Source organism: Equus asinus, chromosome 4 (genome assembly GCF_041296235.1).
Source record: "Equus asinus isolate D_3611 breed Donkey chromosome 4, EquAss-T2T_v2, whole genome shotgun sequence".
NCBI lineage: Eukaryota > Metazoa > Chordata > Mammalia > Perissodactyla > Equidae > Equus > Equus asinus.
Genome location: NC_091793.1, coordinates 134945124 through 134970450, shown reverse-complemented (window position 1 = coordinate 134970450; position 25327 = coordinate 134945124). Strand labels below are relative to the sequence as shown.

General features: G+C 43.6%; 1 long non-coding RNA gene across 3 annotated transcripts; it reads right to left on the bottom strand.

Moving 5' to 3' along the window:
- LOC123284969 (uncharacterized) lies at positions 1 to 25163 on the bottom strand. Of its 3 annotated transcripts, none has more exons than XR_011502969.1 (4): positions 24186 to 25163; positions 23313 to 23385; positions 22050 to 22116; positions 1 to 4590 (listed from the first exon to the last, which is right to left on the bottom strand). It is a non-coding gene; the product is annotated as an uncharacterized lncRNA (long non-coding RNA). The 3 variants fall into 3 exon arrangements; XR_011502968.1 differs by lacking the exon at positions 1 to 4590 and adding an exon at positions 11819 to 15858; XR_011502970.1 differs by lacking the exon at positions 1 to 4590 and adding an exon at positions 19918 to 20249.
- Positions 25164 to 25327: the final 164 nt, after the last annotated feature.

The following is a 25327-nucleotide window of genomic DNA, read 5'->3' as shown; positions in this document are numbered from 1 at the left end:
TGCTGCCTTCTCTCTTCCATTTCATGAATCATGATACAAATTTCAATCCAAGATAAAAATGTACTTTATTTCACCCTTTTGGCTGTGATTAAGTTCTGTCCACAGCAAGGACATTGCCGTTTCCATGGGAACCAATACACCCTAAAGCCTGGGAGGATGACAGGGTGGAAAAGTGGAAAGAAGGCCAAGAGCTTTGCCACAGTTGTTTCACTAGCCGCGAGGAAGCGGAAGGATGGAATCCCCGGGCTGCTGAGGAATTTACAAGGGCACTAAATCATATGCCTACCTCCTGAAGAGCCAGGGACACATTTCTGGAGATAAGCAAAGGCCTTTATTTAAAGAGGGCCAGGACAGATTCCAGAATCCCCTTTGAAATGCATTCAGCTGTTTTTAAGGGCAGTTATCCAGCAGATGACTTGAGTAATGCCTGGGTGCCTGAGACGGTTCCTCTGGCCAAGCCAGAGCCCAGGAGAGACAGCTGCTGATACAAACCAGCTCCCCGCTCTGCCGGCAGAGACCTGGCCCGTGGCCTTCTCACCCTCCAGAGCTCTGAGCTCCCCTTTGCTGTCTGTAAGCCCACTACGTGCTCTATCAGAGCTCCTGGGACCCACCAAAACGAGAGCAAAAACCTCTTCCCTCCCATTCTCCAGTTTTTTCTAAAGAAGAGCGCTTATTATTCCAGGCTTCCTATAATTATTACAGACAACATTTATACTGGCTTTAAGCATATAAAAGTGTTACAGAGGTACCGTCGGGAGTGAATGCTATGACTTTAACAGAGAAAACAAACACAACAATAATTCTCCGGTAGGTGACAGTAGCTGTGGGAAATGGAGAGAGAGCTGTTTAAGACTTCTTCACCCCGGTGGCCGGACAGCACTTAGCACATCGGGCCCCTGATGTTTGTTCGCAGGACATGAAAAGGAGTTGGGGGTCAGGTGCAGTTGGGGTCATCAATCATTCAGATGATCCAGGTAAAGGAAAAGGGAAAAACACTCTGCCTTGAAACTGTGCAGCCAGCTTCCTGCATGCAGCTGGTGAGCTGTGGGTGCAGGATGCTAAGAGGAGAGTTATTCGTCAGGAAGGATTCTGGCCTGGTTGGCAGCATTTTCCCAAATGCTAAAACCTTGACTCCTGATGGACTTTTGAGTCCTGGTTCTCCTGGGTCAAGGTGGCACCCAGCAGTGCCAAGGAGCTGACCACAAACAGGGCTCGGGGGGCCCGCCTTGACTCGGTTCCCGGCTTGCCACCTGCCTGCTGTGTGGTCATGGGCAAGGGAAGCCTCAGGTTTTTAATTGAAAATGGGATGATAACAGCTCCCTCCAATCCAAGCTTAGCTAAGTATGTAAACCAGTTAGAGTGGTGCCGGACACATGGCCAGTGAACACTGCTCAATAGAGAGTGACTATTATTATTTTCTGTCAGTTCCCCTTCCTATGAAGGCCCCTGACGAAGGCAGCTCAGCCTCCCTGCCAGTTTGGTGGCCCTCGTTCTTGCTATTTCAACTTCCAGGGGAGCAAAATGGAGCCAAGTGCCAACAGGGCATCAACAAGCCTGGGCAAGTTTGACTCAGGCACGAGTCACAGATGGTGGTGGCCCGCTTTACCCTCCTCCCCGTGTCCCTGAGGATGCACAGGCTGCTTCCTGCTACCTTTCTGTTCTTGAAGGGTGAAAGGTGGGAGACAGAGACAGCTGTGATGGGAAGGAACCAGGACGGACACTGCCACACTGCCTCTTCCTCTTTCTTCCTGCCTGAATGCCACATGATGCCCAGAGCAGAACCACCAGCCCTTAAAGTCCTGTGATTCTCAACCAAAGCTGGCAGCCCTTGAGGTCTAGACCCCTTGCTGGGAGAGAAAGAACCCAATGTTAGTTGGGTTTTCTTGCAGCCAAACATATCTGGCAGATATGCCCTCCCAGGGCGTCCATCACACAAGCCATCCGCATTGGTGTGGAGTTCCCAATCGCTAACGTGGCCTTTGCCTCCCGGGGGCGGCAGGCTTGACTTTCAGTCCCCTCTGAACTGTATACTGTGACAATGACAAGCTCCTATCTTTCCCTTGCCCACAATCTCTCTCTAAATTAGAATCTCTCCCACTTCCAGATAGATTTCTAAACCAGAATAAGATTATATACCTCTGTCACTCAGGACCGTCAGTGGTTCTTCACTGGTTCTAAAGCCCGGGTTCCTCAATGTGGCATATTAAGCCCGCCTTAATCTTCATTCTTCCCACTGCTCCAGCTTCATCCTACTGAGGACTGGATGCATCTTCCCCTCATCCCAGCCACACAGAACCTGATGTGTGCTGTACCTCGCGCCCAGTCCAGCTGATTACCTACACCAGGTGGCTCGACAGCCCATCCTCTGGCCAGGTGAACCCACACTCATCTTTCATGGCTTAGTCCAAACAGATTTGTTTAAAGAGACTTCTCCTCAGGTCTTGCTGTGTGTCAAACCCCTAGTCCTCTCTGCTCTGTCCATACTCTGTCTATTGATCGCTCCTACTGGTTTGTTGCACCTATCTGCTTATTGATCTGTCTCCGCTGCACCGTGAGCTCCTGGAGAGGCGAACCCAGTCTTATTCATCTGTGTAAGTCCTGTGCTGATTGCATTTCCCGACACACGGCAAGAACCAAATGCATACGTTGTTGAATGAATTGTTAAATCGTTCTAAAATCCTCATAGCCCAAGTCAAGTCCATATAATGAGCGGTGAACATCGATTAAGGCCAATCCTGTGAGGATGGTAGCAGGCTATTTTCTGGGGACAGAATAAAGGTGAAAGGGGAATCTGCTGCCCTGCAAGGGCAGGGGCTTGGTCTCCATCTGCCAGGACCCTACGGGGAGTCCTGAGCCTCAGCACACTGAGCGATGCTGGGGGGATTAAAGGCAGGAATGTGCCCCTAGCCGTGGGAGCCAGAGGCAGGGCTGCCCCGAGACTATGTGGGGTCCAGGCAGATGTTTTTTGTGGGACTCTTACCTATATAAACAATTTCATTATAAAAATATTTTAATTATGAGAAAATTACAAAACTCATGGGCCTGTGTGAGATATAGTAATTTAGTGACAAGGATTTTGAGTAATGGGTGGAGAAATGGCACTTTACCTACTTCTTTACAGTCCAACCAGACACCGTCTTTTCCTATTCAAGCCCAGGAATGGTCTCATCATGTTCTTTAGTGTCAAGTGAAGGTCCTGGCTAACTTTCATATCTTGCACCACAAGTAAGAGGTGGCAACACTGTTATTACTCACAACGCTGTGGCTCTTTAGAGCCGGTTTATATTGAAATAGTATATATCTTTGGGCCTCTGCAGTTCCCTAACACCGACTGTTCAATGCTGGTCACAGAATGACTCATGACACTGCGCCAAGCATCCTGCAGCCCATGAATGTGCTTCTCTCGAAGGTTGGTGATGACCAAACATGCAAGTCTTACCCAGAGCAGGCAGAAAAGTGTGAACAAGAATTCCCTCTCTGCTCATACAAATTTTTCCTTTTGGAGTTTTATAGCATAAGCACAATATGATATTTCTCTTAGGCTGCCATCGCTGCATTTCTAGAATGTGACCTAGAATGCAGCTCTGTATACCATCAGCAGAAGAAAGGCAAGAAGCTTATGGGTTGAGTGAGAAGAGCCGTCCTCTTCCTTCAGGGAATGCTGGCCCCTCATTGAGACTGGCCCTGAAGAGCAAAATGCCACCACGTCCATTGGAGACGGTAGAGCACATCACTCAGAAGGGCCCTTTAGGACCACGGAGCAATGGTCCCAAAAGCTCTTGTAGCATAGGTGCGGTTCCTCTTGGGAGCCTATCCAACAGGTGGCACAGAGCCTGCAGAGAACGTAGGGTGACTGTCCTGGGTGCCCACAGCAGAAGGAGGCATACAGAGTCAAGGACACCAGAGCCACCTCTCCTCAATGCGGGTGCTGTAGACCAGGTGGCACCGTGGTCAGAACACACCATGGTCAGAACACAGATGAGCGCCAACAAGAGCCCACAAATGCAGCTCAAACCCCAAGGTGGGCAGTGGGCCATCCAGAGCTCTGAGTCCTGACTCGGTCCTGTGTGCAACATCAGTGAGAGTCACCCCACATCAATATATCAGCACTGTTCTGGTGGCCCAACCTTGTGTGATCCTCTGGAAGAAATACTTGCAGTCCAGTGGCTGGGATCTGCTGGCCAGGTGGCCCTCCCAGAACCCTACTGGCCATGGGCTGGAACAATCCTATGGACAAGACTCACAAAACTCCTCATGGCACCTGGCCAACCTCATGCACTGGGCTGGGAGTAGAGAGTTGGAGAGCATACTGATGGGGACAAATGGAGATGGCCTCACGGTGCTCTGCTCAGATGGTGCTGCCTGCCCCAGCTGGTCCCAGGCACTGGGGTGGGCCTGCTCTGAGGAAGGATTGATGAGGTGCACGGTCCTCTGAGGCTTGGAGTGGAGTGGGCCACTTGCCCGGGTCAAAGGATGGTACTGGCCAGTTGCAGGGTGGCCCTGACTGTTCCACAGGAGAATGAGACATGCCCCTGTTCCTTTTGTGGAAGTGTGGTTAGAGCTTCTGTGCATACATTTCCAGAGTCAGACCTAGAAAAGATAGAGGAGGACTAGATAAGCTCCTCTGTAATTCCCATTATAGAGAATAATAAGTTTAAAAGGAACTGGACCCTCTACTCAGAGGCAGTGGTCTTAAAGCACAACAGATTGAATGGAAACTCCCAAAGGATGCCCAATAAATCCCATCACAAAAGCTATACTTATGGAAGAGAGACAATGATTTCCTTCAAGGGTTTTTGAATTCTGGTTTCTCTACTGAGTCATACTGAAGATCAGTGAGCAATGAACTAATCATTCAATAGAGCTTAGGGAGATGCAAGAGTCACATAAAGAAAGGTCAGTGAGACAACAGGTAGGACACACGAGGAGTCCACCAGCCATTTCCTCGGTGCTCCAGCACTGCTCTGGGAGAGGGGCTGAGCAATCATGGTGGACCAGACCCATGGAAACCTGCCTTGTGTCCTGTCTTCGTGGGAATTTTCCAGCCTACTGGGTTATGGCTGTCCAAACTGAACCTACTTATTTCAGCAGAGTAGATTCAGAACGTTTCTTTGCGCACCTGCAGACACGGGATTTGCCTTCCAGAGAACATTCCAACAACTGATTGGAATCATTTAGAAAGAGTGATAATGACAGCCAAAACCCAGGGAGTGGGATCCCCTGGACTCACCATTTGAACACAGCAATGCCTCGCTAACTGTGGGGCTCCATTCCTAAAATGTACTGAGGCTCGAAAACTGGGGGATTTATAATATCTCCTAGAAAATAGAGGAATTCGTAGAAAAACCAAAAAATTGGTGCTAAATTTTTTTAACTGAGAAAAAAAACCCAAAAAACAAGAAGCAAAACCCCTGATTTGTTGATATTTAAAACTTTCTCCAGGCAGCTAACCTTATCTCAAATCTCTTTCTTCAACTGTTCGGGAAACATTGGTATAAAAAATGTGTCTACTGAGAGAGAGTTTGCCAAAAGTTTTATTCTTAAAGGTCCATGTTTTTTAAGAGTTTTAAACCTTCCTCTATTGAGTTAAGATGTAATGTGTTTTGAACTTGCTTGGTCTTAGTTTTCTTTTTGAAAGACTCAGCAAACCGCCCATGGAACCTCACCCGCTGGCTTTGTCCAACCCTTGTTGAAGGCAGTGGACGGAGGGGCTGCAATTCCATCCACGTGCAGTATAGAAAGGGTGGGACAAATACAATTTCCTCTCTACGTACTAACTTCGTTATCCAACAGACCGGTCTACGAACTCGATGACAGTTGTATTCTTTTGTTTCCAGGATATTGAACTGAATGAGCATAATATAAAAATCTGAAGATTTAAAAGTTTTAGTATAGAAATATGAAATGGAATACCTAAAAACTATGATTAGTAAAGGGTGTGTGTATCCTGACTAGTTCACTGTTAGTGCATATAATGCCTCTGTGAGATTTAGGAAAAGGCTCCCTTTCTCCAGTTGGGGGTATTTTCACACTGGTACAAAGCCCCACTGGCCCCTTTTCCCCAGGAACCCCCATCAGTGCACAACCAACACAACTGTACATGGCGACCCTGACCCTGACAACTCTCTATGACTTCTCCTGTGCACTCTCTGAGTGTTGCTGCTTGCAGATCTCACTGTGAATGCAGAGACTGTGTTTTATTCTCCATTATGTCTCTGGAGCCTGCCGCAGAATAAGCACTCAACAAATAGCTGTTGGTTGAATGAGTAAATTAAAAAATACTCGATGCAATTTTTTAAAAAGTTGAAAAAGGAAGGGCTATGGAAGAAACATAGCTGAGTGTCTAAGACATTTTGTGTCACATCCAAATTAGAAAACCTTTTTCTTCTTGGGATCAATTACCCCCCATGACAATACACTGCTCTATTGCAATGGTCAAACTTAGGAAAGAGTATGACGTGACCTTGAGACGGGGGCAGACAGTTGAGTGTTAATTTCTAAGGGTTGGAGTGTAGAGGTCCAGAAATCCAGACGAGCAGGACAAGAAGTCTGCTTTGCTGCCTTTCTTCCTTCGTCTTGTGAGTGGTATTATGCTTTGAAAGAGGGTGATTTCGGCTTGGCGCAATCAGCCGCAGAACAGCATCACGTTAACAATTCCAGAGGAGAGAAGTTCCAGGAGCTCGCTCTTTAGAATTTCTCAAAAGTTGGTTGGAGCCTACACACGGAATGTAAAGCAAGTCCAGTTGGTACATCTTTTCCTTCCTTTTCTAGTCCTATCACCCAAAATTGAGTATCCTGAGATGTTAACAACAGAAAGAACTTGGGACGGACGCTGACCAACAGGCTGTAAACAGGAGCTGGTAGAGAATAAATCAGATGGTTGATGGGGTTCAGGGCAGGCCGCCCCAAGATGCACCACTCTGGTATGTGGATTGTTTCGAGCTGAAGACAATAAACGCTCAGACTCAGCAAGAATATTTGACCTTTCCCCACTAACTGCCTAAAAGAAAGTTAAAATAAAGCCCTGTCCCCAGGGCAGGCCATCACCATGCATAGCTTTGGGTTCCAGTAGACTGGGAGGATCCTTGCTAAGCCCACTCTTATCAAAGTTCTATTTACCAAACATTTACTTTCCCATTTCCACGTGGGCTGCCCTTCTCCCATTTGAAGCCCCAAACCACTACCCCAAACGTTCTCCTTGTCTGTAGCTGAAGGTACTTAAACAGGCAGCCTCGGCCAGTTGGCTGAGTTGCTCAGTTTGCCGGAGCCTCTCCCATGTACACATGTTATAAAGCTTCGTTTAATTTTCTCCTGTTATTCTGTCTCACATGAATTTAATTCGTCATCCAGCCAGAAGGACCCAGAGCGGAAGAGGAAATGTCTTCCTCCCCTACCTAGTCTTGAGACTCTCACGTTTCTTGTTTCTAGGACACCATTGACTCCAGTAGCCTGTTCCTATGTGTCAAAAGGCACTTTCAGTTTTGGTGAAAGAACAGTAAATGCCGTCCATTTCAACCAGCTGGAGCCCAGCTCAGGTCCCTCTGGCGGTGCTCTGCCCCCAGGCCAGTGAGGCCCTCACTGCCAGCCCTGGATCGCAGGCTGCCCTGGTGGCCGGCCCCGTAAGCTGACAACCTCACAGAATGCTCTTCTGTGCACAAAATGGCGATCTGATTGAAAAGGAGTCAAGTGCTATTAGACACTTCCAGCCATTAAACCCCAAACATGCAGCTCCCTCACAGACTGACCACAGCTTCACTTTCCCAGCCTGAAGATTCACGTTCCTTCAACTCGTGGGTCAGCAGTCACTCAATGTGTTGAAATAATGACTTTACAAAAGCGACCTTGAAATAAGATTTTTTTAAAAAAACATTAGCTTATTTCCCCTCATGAGGCAGAAGGTGCATTTCTATTCGCTTTAAACTGGATACACGTTAAACCAGCCTCCCGAAAGAATGAACTATCATTAACAAGATTTACCCAAGAGCTACCCAGATAGAAAAACGATGTGTGCAGCGATCTGCTTCGCAGGAACGAGGCTGAACGAGGCTGAATCGAACATCTGTTAGCCTTTCCTCCTCCCTTCTCCCCTCCCCGGTGGTTAATGACATCTGAAGCGCTTAAGCTTTGCACATTCCTTCACTAATTAAATTCCTGCAAAGCCGGCTCATGAATCAGGTGCTTTGTGGAGCAAGAACACAGACTCTGCTTTTGTGTGCGAGGCCCTGCCTGAGTGCAGGTAGGAGCAGGGCGTGCACGCGGCCCCCCTGGGACCCTCTTCAAAAAGGCTTGGAGAGTCCTGTTTTCCCAAAGACCTTCCCCTGCTTTTTATTACCTGTTCTGTCAAAACCACATTGACAAAATGAGGAGCTAAGTTGCACACATAAAGATTTGAGAATAAAGATAAAGACTCCAGGGGACAGAGATAGTTCATAACCTAAGGGGAAATCAAGGGAAAGGGAACTGCTTTTTCCCCAAGAGAGGTCCTGCTGCCTCAGATTCATTCATTTATTCAACAAATAAATAGGCCCTGAGCAGCTCCTAACTGCTCCTCCCTCTACTGGCCCTGAGTTAAGGAAGACTCGGTCCCTGCCCTCATAGGGCTTCCTCTCTACCTCTCAGCCTTGAGAACTGTAGGCCCAAATGGAATGAGCAGTGGGATCCTTCCATGCTTGAGGTGTCCATCAACTGGAAACTTCTTTCTAAGCCCCTTGCTTCCTCGATGACCATGACTGATGGACACTTTGGGTCGGGGACCCTGGGGACTGGATCCACTTTCATCAAGAGTGATTATTAAGTGCATACTATGTATTCTAGAAACAGCACTCACACCTACCTCTTATTAAGTGCCTATTGTGCACGACGGACGGCGCTTAGCACGTTATAGGAATTCTCTGGATCTTCATAACAACTCTTTGCAGCAGCGATTTTCCCCACATTTTGCAGTTGGGGAAACTAATTCTTAGAGAGGTTAAGCATCCAAGGCCATAGGTCCAGCTAATTCTAGAACCCTTTCTATTTTTTCTTTTTATCATTGTGTTTGAAAACAGGGTTGTGGACAAGCTACAACACAACACAAAGCAGTGGTGTGTCTGATAACTGGAGGAGAAGGCAAGCTTGTCCCGGCATTTGGGGGAGGCTCTGCAGAGGAGAGTGGACAGAATGGAGTCAAGTTCTGGGTCAGGTGGAAATGAGCAGGAGCCAGACCATGAAGTCATTTTAATTAGGGAAAATCAGATGAACAAGGACGCAAAAACATCATGAGTAGCAACTATTTCGAACTTCCTCTTCTCTCCCCAAACCCTCTCTCTTCCAGGCTCGCTCCCTCCCTTCACAGACACCGTCAACCTACCGAGAGCAGAAGCTCCTGGACACACACCTTTATGGCACCGGCCCTGCCCTCACCCTCCCTCCCTCCCATCACTGTGCAGGCTCTCTCACCTCACCAAAACCCAAGCTCCCCTGTGCCAGGGGGCCATTAAGTAACTGGCGATCCTCCGGTGTGGCTGCACATTTATGGCTGAAGGACCAGATAAATTAGTAGAGGTAGCTGGCCTGAAGGAGAGTAGCCGCTCTACTCCCTAACCTCACTGCCCATAACTTCACCCAAGCAGAACCACCTACAAGCCCCTTTGTGTTCCACGTGTCTTCATGATCCTGTGGCTTTGCCAAAGGTTTCCCCTTGCCTAGAAAATGCTTCTGTCTTGTATTCATCTTGCTGATGCCTACTAATCCTTCAAAATTTAGCTCAATGGACACAATATAGGTTAGGATTAAGGAAATTCAAGATAACAATAGCTAAGATATGTTACATTGTTTTCATATAAAGGGAGTCCAGAGGTAGGTGGTTCAGAGCTGTATGGTGGGCACCATAATCATTAGGGACTTAGATTCTTTTAATTTTTCTTTTCCCACCATCCTTAGTCCTTGGATCTTATTCTCAAGTTCACCTGATGGTCCAAGATGGCTGCTGGAGCTCCAGCTAACACAGCTACGTTCCAGATAGGAAGGAAGAAGGACAGAATGCAAAAAGGACAAGTTCTAACTGTCTGCCCTCCCTTTTAAAGAATTTTCCTGGCAAACTGATCAAAATGACCATTTACATCTCACTGGTCAGAATTTAGTCACTTAATTGTTAGGAAGATGGAGAAATGTAATTTCTCAGCTGAGCATGTTGCCACAATGAATAAAAATTAGCATTAGGTTAATAAGGAAGAGAGTGAATATTGGCTATGCAGCTAGGAGTCTTTGCTGAAATATCACCGTCTCTTGTAAGCCTTCACGCGTCACTTGCTTCTTATCCCCCCAGCTATAAGGCAAACTTCTGAGTTCCTGTTGCACCTCGGGCATGTCTCTTCAGTAATACATATTACACCACATTGCCACTGTCTGTTGGCTTATTTCTTTCTTTCAGTGACTGTGAACTCTCTAATGACAAGAACCATCTTCATCATACACGAATTTCCCAGCACAGGGCCTGGGAAATTAGTCCCTAAATAATTGATCATCTTGCAGTGTATCTCTGAGCATTCCTGGGTCTGGGTTTTCCACTCTCGTCTTCCTTTTTATGAACACTGGTGTTTTCACAGTGAAAACACTAAGAATATCTGGAAGGTTATTCTGAAGTGCTACAAGCTACCACTGTGACTGGTGCCAGTTTTAGAGGAATGAGTACATGGTTTTGAAACCAAACTTAAAATAGTATTGAAATGCTGATTTCAATTTCCACTCAAATGGGTCATTTATTTAGTATCTGGGAACTGCCCAGTGTGTGGTAGGTGGCAAGGACATTCTGCCCAGGCTGCTACAACTGAAAATGGTCAGAATATGAATTTGAACCAATCTCCTTTTAAATTCCACTTCCATTTTTTACAAATACAAATGGTTGGGGGAAAAATGTGATGGCTGCTATGGTCAAGATGGAAGCATGGTTACATAGCTCGACTGAAGTCACATTTTAATTATACTTATAAGTCTGGCTCTGTCTTTTTGTGGGAAGAGGAAATAAAAAGAGAGCATTTTAAATGAAACATTGAAGGCCAGTACACAAGGAAATCATACTAATGTGACATAAAGCCTTTAAGCATTGCGGTATAAGATGCATCTAACACCACCGCGTCATCAGTGACTTCCTACTCTTCCTGCTCTGTATGTCCTTTCTCTCAAGTCTGCTTCCTTCTTACCATTTTTGCTGTCGTCAAGCTCGCTCAGGCCCTTAAAACAATAATTTGGTGCAGCAGTAACCTCTGACCTAATAGCTACCACCGCATTCTTCACCCTCCACTCTCTCCCTGACCTTCCCCCCCACCCCAGGCACCTCACTGTCTTGCAGTCATTCTCGGCTTCTTCCCCCTCTGTGAGTGGCAGTTCCCTCAAGCCAACCGCATTGTGACTTTCATCTTACACCTCTTCCTGTCCCTCCAGGGCCTAGTCTAGAGCTTTGCTCACCACATGGGCTAAATATTTGTCGACTGACTGACTCAGAGATCATGGATCCACTGGGCATAGCAGGCACAGACACATGGCTCTCAAAACTTCTAGGAGACCAGGAAAATGGTTTGATTTTTCTTTCTTTTAAAATCAGAAGAAAAACTGAATATCATAATAATGAATATGAACTAATGAATCCAGCCTAGATTATATTCATCTTTATACCAATATAGTCACAAAGTGTAATTTTTAATATTTTTTATGGAGGAAGGGGCCCATGAAAGCAAAGGTGCCTGGAACCCCCAAAAGTCATAATGAGGCCCTGGACTAACTTTTCAGAGCCTAAGCAAATAAAGGTAAAAGTATGCACAAAACATGATTTTTTTGGTGTTTATTTTTGATGTGTATTTTCCATGAACATTCTCCATTTCTCAGACTTTTATGCGGGTCCAGCGCTGATCCCTAGTCCAGAAAGGGCGAAGGTTTCTGTCTGGATTTGACAAGTCGATGTATATGGAATGTGACATGTTACTGTGTTGTTTTGTTCACACAATCTCCTCTTTGATGGCTCAGAAAAAGGTGGAAGAGAGAAACGTGTCATGCTATCTGCAAAATATACGCAGGCATAATGCTCCCTTTCCAGTTTTGAAAACTCTAATTTCTGTGTGTCAGGGCCAAATGGAATGTGGTTTAGCCAGCTCTTGGGTAAACACAGAAACGTAATCTTTCCTCTCTTAAAGTCGAGCCTGCTTCACACACTGCATCTGTGTGTGTAATGTTTATTTAAGCACATTGGATTAGGACTTAAAACAGCCTTGAAAGCACTGGTGGGTGTTTTTCTTAAAGTATCCAAGTCTAATGATTTGAGAATTTATGATATTTTTAATCTTCATAGATAATTTTCTTTCCATGTGATTTACATTCAACTTGAATTTGAAATTTAGGAAATTATAACTTTGCTTCCTTTTCTCTTTTTGGGGGCGCAAAAGATGTTCTCTAAAGAACTGACATTATCTTGCAATTAGGAGTTTCATCTCTTTTTACCTAAACATAATTCTTTCTAACCCAAATAAAACCCAGAAGATGAATTGACCTTTTTCTTTGCATCATAAATTATAATCAAGGCCATCAGTTGCTACTTTATTCCATTAATTAATTTGCTTTTCTGTCAAAATGTCACCTGTGCCTTTTTAACATTGTAGCCAATTTATCTAATTTTAAGCTATTTATACAGTTACCCAAATGGTCAGTTTTGTATCTTTATAAACTCTCTGTGATTTACTTTTCTATTCTTTCAGTTTTCCTTCTTATGGTCCTAGAATTACAGCATGAGAATGATTTTGAAATGTCACCTGGCCTAGTCTCGTCCCATGCCCTTGGGTGGTGAACGTCCCGTAAACATTCATGTGGAAGGAGGAAATGAGCTTTCTCATTCTGAAGGTCATAAATTCCACTGCCACAGCCCCCCTTAATGGTGCCTTCTCATTCGAACTGCCCTGATCATCAAGAAGAGTTCTTCCTAAGCTCACCAAGAACCTCTTTCACCCTCCTCACTGGTTTCCTCTGACTTTGTCCTCCACAAACATGGAGAATATCTTCTCAGCATCTTCCTAAATTCTTCTTCAACATAAGGCCAAGAGAAGTCATGCGTTAGCTTCCTCTTCGCCGCCTAATCTCTGGCCCTGCTAGACCCATTTTCTACCTTCTAAAAATGCTTAATGGAACAGCAAAAGACCCTGAATAGTCAAAAGAGTCCTGAGAAAAAAAGATCAAAGCTGGAGGAATCACAATCCCTGATTTCAGAATATACTACAAAGCTATAGTAATCAGAACAGCACGGTACTGGCACAAAAACAGACAGACAGATCAATGGAACAGAATTGAGAGCCTAGAAATAAACCCACACATTTATGGACAGTTAGTCTTTGACAAAGGAGCCAAGAACATACAATGGAGAAAGGAAAATTTCTTCAATAAATGGTGTTGGGAAAACTGGACAGCCATGTGCAAAAGAATGAAACTGGATCATTATCTTAAACCATACACAAAAATCAACTCAAAACGGATTAAAGACTTGAATGTAAGACCTGAAACCATAAAACTTCTAGAAGAAAACATAGGCAGTACACTCTTCAACATCAGTCTTAGCAATATCTTTTTGAATACCATGTCTCACCAGGCAAGGGAAACAAAAGAAAAAATAAACAAATGGGACTACATCAAACTAAAAAGCTTCTGCATAGCAAAGGAAACCATCAATAAAATGAAAAGACAACCTAACAACTGGGGGAAGATATTTGCAAATCATATATATGATAAGGGGTCAATATCCAACATATATAAAGAACTCATACAACTCAACAACAGACAAATCAATTAAAAAATGGGCAAAGGAGCTGAACAGACATTTTCCCAAAGATGTACAGATGGCCAACAGGTATGTGAAAAGATGTTCAACATTATTAATTACTAGGGAAATGTAAATCAAAACTACAATGACATATCACCTCATACCCATCAGAATGGCTATAATTAACAAGACAAGAATTAACAAGCTTTGGAGAGGATGTGGAGGAAAGGGAACTGTCATACACTGTTGGTGGGAATGCAAACTGGTGCAGCCACTGTGGAAAACAGTATGGAGGTTCCTCAAAAAATTAAGAATAGACCTACCATATGATCCAGCTATTCCACTGCTGGGTATTTATCCAAAGAACAGGAAAATACAAATGAGAAAATATATTTGCACCCCTATGTTTACTGCAGCATTATTCACAATAGCCAAGACTTGGAAGCAACCTAGGTGTCCATCAAGGGACGAATGGATAAAGCAGATGTGGTATATATACACAATGGAATACTACTCAGCCATAAAAAAGATGAAATCTTGCCATTTGCCACAACATGGATGGACCTTGAGGGTGTTATGCTAAGTGAAATAAGTCAGACAGAGAAAGTCAAATACCATATGATCTCACTCATATGTGGAAGGTAAAAACAACAACAAACACATAGATACAGAGATTAGATTGGTGGTTACCAGAGGAGAAGGGGAGAGGGAGGAAAAGGGTGGCAGGGCACATGTGTACAGTGATGGATGGTAATTAGTCTCCAGGTGGTGAACATGATGCAATCTACACAGAAATTGAAATAATTATGTACACCTGAAATTTATATAATATTATAAACCTATGTTACCTCAATAAAAAAGAAAAGCTGAAAAGGCATATCCATACCATGGACTATTATTCAGCCATAAAAAGGAATGAAGTGTGGATACCTGCCACCACATGGATGAACCTTGAAAATATAATGCTAAATCAAAGAGCTAGAAAAGGTCACATATTATATGAGTCTATCTATATGAATTATCCAGAACAGGCCAATCCATAGAGACAGGCTGGAGGGAACGGGGAATGGGGGTTTTCTCTTGGGGTGATGAAACCATTATGGGATTAGATAGTGGTGTTGGTTGTATAACAGTGTGAACATACCAAATGCCACTGCATTGTACTCGTTAAAATGGTCAAAACAGTGAACCGCATGTTATGCATGTTTTACCACACACACACCCACAAAATGTTAAACAGCTCTCTGAAGCCCTTCCATTTTCACTCGCAACCTTTTCGAGGGTGGTGACAGAGTTGACAGACTCCTGAAGGCCCGACCTGGGAATGCAATGAAGACTACACGTCAGCTGACCAGGGATGGAGTCCAGTGGGTAGAAGCCATGACTAAGAGGAAGGCAGCGGCTCTCATTCATTCATCAACAACTATTTGTTCAGCACCCGTTGTGTGATGTGTTCTGTGTGTCACACTCCAGGGCTGGAGACACGCCATGTGGACACATCCGATGGGCCCCGGTCCTCGGGGGGCTTGCAGTCCAGCTCGTTCTTATCTTGACTTTATGAGAGTAAAGCGTCAGTTTATTCTCTGACCTTCCTTGGACAATCAAAAGGAGGGGCTGACAGTACTTCGTCATATTTACACTTTATAACACACAGAGTTACCGCAAAGATTAACTGAGATGATGCATGCGAGCATAATTTGTTTATAAAGCAGTATACAAAATATTAGGCATTGATAGTATATTATTCTAGATTAACATTGACTTTTTTCATAACAACATTGCATTTTGGGTCACTTATGAAACTGGTGTGGTTGTCTCTTTCTAACACTTATTGGTGCTGGGGAGCAGGCTTCCTGTTACAGATGTAATATATGTCCACGATAGAAAATTTAGCAAATCTGGAAAGGTACATTTTAATCAACTGCTTCCCTCCCCCCAGCTACATCCACTGCCAGCGTTTGGCATGCATCCTCAGGCGGCGCCGGATCACTGGGCTCAGAGCGAGGATGCTGCTGGAGACAGGTTCTAGCACTCTCCAACCCTGCAGGAGGCATCTATATCTCTACGTCTCGATTCCTTATCTGCAAAATGGAGGAAATAACAGTAGCTACGCCCTCACTGGGGGGATTAGAGGACGAACTCGATGCATTTCACTGGCAAAGTACTAATACATCATACACACATGTGCACGCACATATATACACGTATATCTCATATGTATGTCACACAGACACTCACACATAAACATAAGATTTTCTGCTTGCTTCTTATTAGTGAGGCAGCAACAAACACTCCAACTCAATCAGTGCCTTAGCTCATTAAGGACCTAAGAAATGAGTCTCCCAAGTGCACCGTAGTGGAACTTCTCTGAAATAAGAACATGCAACCCCTTCAAAGAGCAGATCTTATAATCTCTGTGCAGAAGTTGTCAAATCTGCTGTTAAGCATTCTTCTTTGCTGTGAAACCATTCATATATTAAGGGATGGCCCTCTGAATTCCATCTAGATGGAACTGTTCATGTTTAGCAAAACTCTTTGATATGAAGAGAAGATGACCTCTGTAGGGCAGAGTATGAAAGGACAGTGAAACAAGCCGTTCAAACAAACTTTGTAAGAAATTAATCACACTGGAGGGAGGGGCAGAAGGGAGGAGTCCAGAGAGGAAAAGATAGCAGGGTAGGTAGAAAGAAGGAGGGGACGGCTCCTTGACCGAGTGGTTAAGTTCGCGCGCTCCGCTGCGGCAGCCCAGGGTTCGGATCCTGGGTGCGGACATGGCACAGCTCATCAGGGCACGTTGAGGCGGCGTCCCACATCCCACAACTAGAAGGACCTGCAATTAAGATATACAACTATGCACCAGGGGGGTTTGGGAAATAAAGCAGAAAAAAAAAAAAAAAGATTGGCAATAGTTGTTAGCCCGGGTGCCAATCCCTAAAAAAAAAAAAAAAAAGAGGAAGATTGGCAACAGTTGTTAGCCCAGGTGCCAGTCTTTAAAAAAAAAAAAGAAGGATAAAGGGGAGCAGGCATCAAGCAAGATTCTGGGTTCTGATAGAATGTGTGAATGAGAAATTTCCAGGGGTGGGTTAACCAAATGGTGTTTAAGAACCTGAATTCCTAATACTCTAAGTTTATGTGTGTGTTGCTGAAATGTGCACACCATCCATTACTCTGAACTTCAATAAAGTCTTTGGTACTCATAAATACCCTGAGTGAGTGGATTTAGAGCGCATCAAGGTCAGAGACTGAGCTCTACATCCGGGCTGGCGTGTAGCAAAGAAAATAGTATACCCATGGAGACGATATTTAGATTCTAAGATGAGCAGAAGCTCAGAGCCAGAACTAACCATGAGACAACGAGCTCTTGCAGTGGGTTGAATAGTATTCCCCCCCAAATTCATGGCCACTAGAAACCTCAGAATGTAACATTATTTGGAAACGGGGTCTTTGTGGATGCAGTTAAGAATCTCCAGGTGAAACCTTCCTGGGATTGGGGTGGGCCCTAAATCCAATGACTGGTGTCCTTATAAGAAGAGAGGAACAGAGACACAGAGAGAAGAAGGTGACGCGAAGATGGAGGCAGGGATTGGAGTTACGCCCTTACAAACCAAAGGATACCTGGGGCCACAGAAGGCAAGGCAGGATTCTTCCCTGGAGCCTTCAGAGGGAGCCTGGCCCTACTGACACTTTGACTGCAGACTTCTGGGCTCCAGAGCTGTGGGACAATAAGTTTCTGTTGTTTTAAGCGACCCAGTTTGTTGGAACTTTGTTACCACGGCCCTAGGAAACTAATGCAGCTCCTGGAAAACTGCCAAAATCTTAGAGCAAGCATCAAACTTCCCATAGTACATGGACAACCTAAGGATGAAACTGAACTCATTTAATTTTCCAACGATAGAATGGCCTCAGCTGCCATCCTGGTTATTTTATGCAGAGACAGAAGGAGATTCGTCTTTTCACTAAAAACCTTAGCATGATCTTTTACAAATCTGATCTCAACATTCCCCGACCAAATAGGCTTTTGTGTGTGTGTGAGGAAGATTGGCCCTGAGCTAATATCCATGCCCGTCTTCCTCCACTTTGTACGTGGGACGTCTCCACAGCACAGCTTGATGAGCAGCGTGTAGATCCGTGCCCAGGATCCAAACCCAAGAACCCTGGGCCACTGAAGCAGAGCACACAAGTTTAACCGCTATGCCACTGGCCCGGCCCCATCAAATAGGCTTTTTTTGTTGTTTCCCCTAACCTATCAAACATCTGCAGCCTACCTGTCTATCCTCAACTTTTGGTAGTCCTATCACTCACCTCTTGCATTTTAAGCTTCAAATTACACAGTAATAATGAACCCTGAAAATGCCATTCTCGCTCACTCCTCTGTGCCTTTGGACACACTGTTCTCTCCACACTCCCTCAGCCCGCTGCTGGTCAAGACTGCCTGGTAAACGCCCGCTCACCTGCAAATGCTACTTCCTCAGTGAGGCTTAACTCCTCCAGTCAGACTTCCACGTACCCAGTGTGACATATTTATATATAAAAATGTAGATTTCTAATGGTATTTTATTTGCTTGTTCTTACAACTGCTTTCTGTCTTCTCAGTGAACTGAAAACTCTTGAGGTCCGAGAATGAGTTTTCATCCTTGTATCCCCATGCTTGTGCAGTGCCACAGTGCTAGGCTGGTTTTATGAAGCGGCAAAGGAAGGGGCACTGATGTCATAAGACCCAGCTTGAGTCCAGGCGTCTCCATGACTGTCTGTGTGGTGGGGGCAGATGTTTGTCACAGAGTCATTCTTCCATTGTCCCTGCTAACAAAATCCCAATTTTGTTCACGTATGTAGCAGAGGTTCTTCCATCTCGAGGAAGGTGGACCCAGCTGCTAATCCAGGGATGGAAATTATAGCTCAGCTCTGGACTATGAGATGGAAGAGGAAGTCTGTGGAGATTCCAGGGGGGGATCTCTCCTCCTGAGAAGAGGGAGGTGTGGAGAGAAGTGCAGGCCCAGCACCTCCGCTGAGTGGAGATGCTGTAGCCTTCCTACCCCCTGAGAGGAAAGCCAACAGAATCACAGAGCCGTGTCCCTTGAGCCCTGCCTGACCATGCCGTCACCGAGCCAACACCAGCGATGCCCTCCACCCAACTTTTCGTTATGTGAGAAAAATGAACCCATACTTGTTGCAGCTTCTGTTAGCCAATTATGTTAGTGCTTGAAGCCAAATTCACTTTTGTCTGCTACGGTGACCTTGGGTAACATAAGTCACTTAACTTCTCTGAGCTTCAGTTTCAACATGGCTAATCTCTCGCTACTGCCAATGGCTATTCTAAGGTTCAAATTAAAGAGCATGCATAAACCTCAAAGTAATGTATACATTTAAAACAAAAGATCCACTTTTATTGGGTCTGCCGTTGGTGCTAAGAGCTTCACTTGTGTTATTTTATTTAGTTCTCACAATAACCTATAATGTTTTGTATCAAAGAAATCTTTGCCTAACTCAAACACACAAATTTTCTCCTATGTTTTCTGATAAAAGTTTTATAGTTTTAGATCCTACGTTTAGATCTCTGATTCATTTTCAAGAAAGTTTTGTATATGATTTGAGTTATATCTCAAAGTTCATAGTTTTACACATGGATATCCAATTGTTCCAGCACCGTTTGTTGAAAGAAACATCCTTTCTCCACCTTTGTTGAAAAAAGTAGAAAAACGAAACTTTTTCTTCACCATTGCTCCCTTGTTGAAATATAATAGTGCATTTATGTGTGGGTCTCTATTCTGTTCCACTGATCTATTTGTCCATTTTTACCACCTGTCTTGTTCACTGTAGTTTTATAGTAAGTCTTGAAGTCAGACAATATAAGTCTGTTAACTTTATTCTTTTTCAAAGTTGTTTTGACTATTTCAGGTCCTTTGTATTTCTGCATGAATCTTAGAAATAGCTTGTCAATTTATACAACAAAGCCTGCTGTGATTTTGACGAGGATTGCACTGAGTCTGTAGACAAACTAGGAAAGAACTAACATCTCAACCATATTGAGTCCTCCAACCCCTGAACGTGGCCTACGTCGCCATTGGTCCAGGTCTTCTTTGATCTTTCTCAGAAATGTTTTGTAGTTTCTAGTTTCTAGATGTTGTACATCTTATGTGAGATTTATCCTGAGTCATATTATTATGGTAATATAACTGATAGTTTTTCAAATTTCAATTTCCAATTGTTCAATGCTAGTACATAACAATTAAATTGATTTTTGTATGTTGACCTTATATCCTGAGGCTTACTAGTTCTAGTACGTTTTTTGTAAACTCCTTCAGATTTTCTCTGAAGATGATCATAGTTATCTGAGAACTGAGATTATTTTAACCTTTCCTTTCCAATATGGATGACTTCTAGTTCTTTTTCTCACCTGATTGTCCCCGCTAGAACCTCCAGGACAGTGTTGAATGGAAGTGGGGAGAGGGAACATCCTCGCCTTGTTCCTGTTCTGGGGGACAAAACAGTCTTTCACCATTAAGTATGACATTGGTCAGGGGTTCTTCTGATAGATTCGCTATATTCCTACTATTCTCCAGACAGTTTTTATCAGGATGGATGCTAGATTTCGTCCAATGTTTTTCTGCATCTCTAGACATGATCATATGATTTTTCTACTTTAATCTATTAATATAGTGGAATATATTGAATACATTGTCAAATTTTAAATCAACCTTTTATTCTTCAGATAAGCCATACTTGGCCATGATGTATTATTTTGATTATATATTGTTAAACCCAAACTGCTAAACTTTAAAAAATTTGTGCACCTGTGTTCCTGAGGGATTTGGTCTACAGTTTCCTTTTCTTGTAATATTTTTGCCCAGTTTTGGTATCAGAATAATTCTGGCCTCAAAATGAGCTGGGAAGTATTCCTTTCTCTTCAATTTTCTGGAAGATTTTGTGTGGAACTGATATTATTTCTTCCTTAAATATTTGGTAGAATTTTCCAGTGAAGCCATTTGGGCTTGAAGTTTTCTTTAAGAGAAATAAAATTTCTTTATTAAAAGTTCAGTTTCTTTAATAGATATAGGATAATTTTGTAATTCGTGTCTGCTGTCTTTTTCTCTATATTGGTTTGGTTAGACATTTATCAATATTATTGGCCTTATCAAAGAACAAGTTTTGGATTCTTTCACTTTCTTTATTGTTTTTCTGTTTTCTATTTCTTGATTTCTGCTCTGATCTTAATTATTTCTTTTCTTCCAACAACTTCCTCACAAATTCTCCTGCATGCTCTCTTATACTATTATTCTTTTTCATCTGCTCTTGTTTTTCCACTTTCTTAACATGGAAGCTGAGGTCATTCATTTGAAAACTTCCTTCTCTTCTTTAATATAGACATTTAGTGCAACAGATTCCCCTCTAAGTACAGCTTTAAACGAACCTCACAAATTTTGATACGTCGTGTTTTCATTTTCCTTCAGTTTAAAATACATTCTGATTTCCTGTTTGATTTCTTCTTTGACCCATGAGGTTTTTTAAGAAGTGTGTTATTTGATGTCCAACTATTTGGGGATTTTTCCAGAGTACTTTCTGTTATTGATTTAAAATTTATTTCCACTGTATACAAAATACTTTGTATGACTTAAATCCTTTTAAATCTACTGAGACTTATTTTACAGTTCAGAATGTCTATCTTAGCAAATGTTTCATGTGCATTGGAAAAGCAGGTGTATTCAGCTGCTGCTGGTGGGGCATTCTACAAATAATAATTAGATCAAGTTTGATGACAGTATTGTTCAAGTCTTCTATAGCCTTATTTATTTTCTATTTGTTCTATCAATTATTGATAAAGGGGTGTTGAAATCTCCCAGTGTAATTGTGACGTGTCCAGTTCTCTTTGCGATTATAACCGTTTTTGAAGTTGTCGTATATTTTGAAGCTCTCTTATTAGGTATGTAAACATTCAGGATTAATGTATCTCCTTGATGAATTGACTCCTTCATCATTATGAAATGATCCTGTCTTTCCCTGGTAATATTTTTGCTCTGAAATCTATTTTATCTGTTATTAATAGAGCCACTCCAGCTGTCTTTTGATTATTGTTAGCATGAGATACTTTTTCCATATTTTTACTTTTGCTGTGTGTCTTTCTAAAAGCATGTTTCTTATTGGCAGCACATAGTTGACTCTTGCTTTTTTATCCAATTTGAATCTCTCTGCCTTTTAATTGGGGTGTATATTAGTTACCAATTGAAATGTAACAAATTACTCTTAAACTTAGCATGTTAAAACAGCAAATATTTACCATCTCACAGCTTCTGTGGGTCAGGAATGCAGGTGCAGCTTAGCTGGAGACCTCTGTCTCAGGGCTTCTAATGTGCAAAGAAATGTATAATTCATATTTTCATAAAAACAATACTAATCAATCATTTTGCTTTATATTCTATATATTTCATACAGGTCTAGTTTGACTGTTCAATCAAGTTTTTTAGGTTGAAATTTCAGCATCAATTATATTGTCATAATCATTTCAATTGGTAACTAATATACACCCCAATTAAAAGGCAGAGAGATTCAAATTGGATAAAAAAGCAAGAGTCAACTATGTGCTGCCAATAAGAAACATGCTTTTAGAAAGACACACAGCAAAAGTAAAAATATGGAAAAAGTATCTCATGCTAACAATAATCAAAAGACAGCTGGAGTGGCTCTATTAATAACAGATAAAATAGATTTCAGAGCAAAAATATTACCAGGGAAAGACAGGATCATTTCATCGTAATCTTTCTCATAATCCTCACTTTTGACCCATTTCTGACACCACCCAACTAATTTTACTGAAAACTGTAGACATGAGCTGCCCAGCAGCAGGATCTTCCACCACAATATGTGAAGTTCTGCACCATGCACCTTCCCCTTCCACCAGAGCAGTTGAAATGGCAGATGCTCACTTTCCCTTTCCTTGACAGCTGGTGTGAACATGTGACCGCCACTCAGTCAGTTATAAGCACCCGCTGGATCTCTGACTCCGAATAGGGAAAAATCCCATTTAGGTTGAGGGAGCAGCACCATGTCCACTGTTCAGACACAGCAGTGGCCCTGATCTCAGTGGCAGCATCCAGAGCCCAGGGGCTGCGGTGGCACTCAGCACAGAGAGGCAGCAGCAGTGGTGTCCCTTCCCTGAACTGAGTCTGTGACATGATTTTGACCATGGTCCTAGCTGGCTAGCCTTCCATTGTTCCTCACTAATACACTGTCTCCTCTTCTGTTTGTTTTTTAAAATTTTTTTAAATTTTTTTGAGGAAGACTAGCCCTGAGCTAACATCTGCTGCCAATCCTCCTCTTTTTCTTTTTTTGCTGAGGAAGACTGGCCCTGAGCTAACATCCATGCCCATCTTCCTCTACTTTGTATGTGGGACGCCTGCCACAGCATGGTGTGCCAAGCGGTGCCATGTCCACACCCAGGATCTGAACCGGTGAACCCCGGGCCGCTGAAGCGGAATGTGCTCACTTAACTGCTGCGCCACCGGGCTGGCCCCTGTTTTTGCTTTTTTAAAATCTTCCTTACCTTTATCCTCAACATCACATCTGGTTGTAAATTCTTTCGTAATAAGGATTCTTTGGTTCCAAGCACGAGTAATCTATTAAGCAGAAAAAACAAATTATCATAAAGGTACTAGTGGCTCACAGAACTGAAGGGAATGCTGAAAACCCAGCCTGGGAAGGGAACAATCAAGGAGGTTGTGGAGGACAAAGCAGCAGGAACTAATCTACAGCCCCTAATTAGAGCTTAACTCATCAGGGTCCCAGCCCAGGAACGGGGCAGTGCCAACTATTTTATTTTCCCATCAGTTAACTTGAAATTGATCTAACCTAGCTCCTGGGCCTGTCCTTTGGCAAGGGGAGGGCAGCATGCCTGGATTGATGGTCCTACCATGGCCCCACAGAGGGAGGAAGGGTAATTCACCAAAAGGATGTCAGGATGCTGTTCTCAAAAAGAGGAGAAATGGATTCTAGCTAGCCAAAAATATAAATAAAAAGATAACATGCAATAAATGACTAAATGTACAGATGCAATGCTTTAAAAATATTATATACATCCTGGGTGTCTATTCTTTTTGTTTCCAATGATGAAACTCTCAGAAAAAAAAAAGTTGATTTTCATTCTAGTTAAGAAAAAACATTGTTGAATGAATGAGCTTACAAAGGGTGAACCATGACTCTCTACCTACAAGCCGAGAGGGACAAAAGTCCATGTCACAGATGCCTGGAGTCACTGCAAGACGCTGGGCATCCCTGAGTGTTTTGCAAGAGTGTGGCTCACTCTGAAGTGCGGGTCAGAGAGAAAAACAGCCATGCAGCAAGCAGGTCAGTACATGCTTTATTTTGCTGTTTGCAATCTCAGGTAGTTTAGCTGAAATTAAATTTTGCAATAACTTACCTGAGGCTAGAAAGGCATCATTAGTTTTTCAAGGATTCGGTAAATTTTCTTAAAGCACTTTGGTTCCATTCAGAAGGAAAAAAACAGCATGAGCATGTTTTGATCACAGTCCTGGAGCAGGAAACCTGATTTAATACCCAAAGGTCACTGCCCTGTTTTATTGTAGGGAACACATCACATTAAGAAGAAGTCACAGGGTAGAGCGGAGGGCAGTCGCAGCTGCTCTGTACCGTTGTGGGCGGCAGTGAAGGCTGTCTCTCCGCCATTATACTGTTTGTACTGTACTAAAGAGTTCTGGGATGAAACCGCATGGCAGCTGTTTCCCCGGAGACTTCTCGGGAAATAAGATACACATCTCATGTGGCTCTCCCAGAAAAAAGCATTTAAAATAAATAAATATTCCATCTGTTGCTGTCCATCCAAAATTTCTAGCCTCTCCTGCTTATTCTGTGTTCGTCTCACTGTGTGCCTGCGTGTCAGGCGGTGGAAGGTGTGTCCCCAGGGCCCTGGCAGATCTTCTCTGACGCGGTAGCCTCTCCAAATCTCTTTTGTTAGATGTTACGGCAACGCATCTCTTTTGTGTGCTGCTTTGAGCCAAGTTGTTGTGAAAGCTGTGGCTTAAGGGGAGTTACCAGTCCAGGATTTGGAGAGAAAGCTTCCGGGAGGAAGTGACATTTAAATGGAATAAGGGACAAGTGGGGTTTGCTGGGAAAAGGGAGGGCAGTGGGGATGGAAAAGGGAGAAACCTGCGAAAGGGGTCTTCAGCTTGTGCTCACAACTGAGGTGAGAGGGAGCAAGGCCTCCTCAGCAATCTGCAAAGGCTCAGTGTGTGTGTGAATGCACGTGTCAGCGTGTCTGTGCACATGTATGAATGTGTGTGTGTGTACGAGTGTGTGCATATGCGCATGTGTGAGTATATATTTGGAGGTGTGCTAGGGGCCTGGAGGCTGGCAAAAGGCGAGGCTGGAGAACCTTACCTGGTTCCTACATGTTGATATCTGTGGTTTCAGCTCTCTGTCCACAGATCAGTAACCTTCCCGCCCAACACTGCCGCTACCCAGTGGACAAAAGAAGCATTAGGACCTGCTCCAAACAGCCAAAGCCTTTTCAGCGTTACTTTCAGGCCTCTCTTGCCAGCCCTT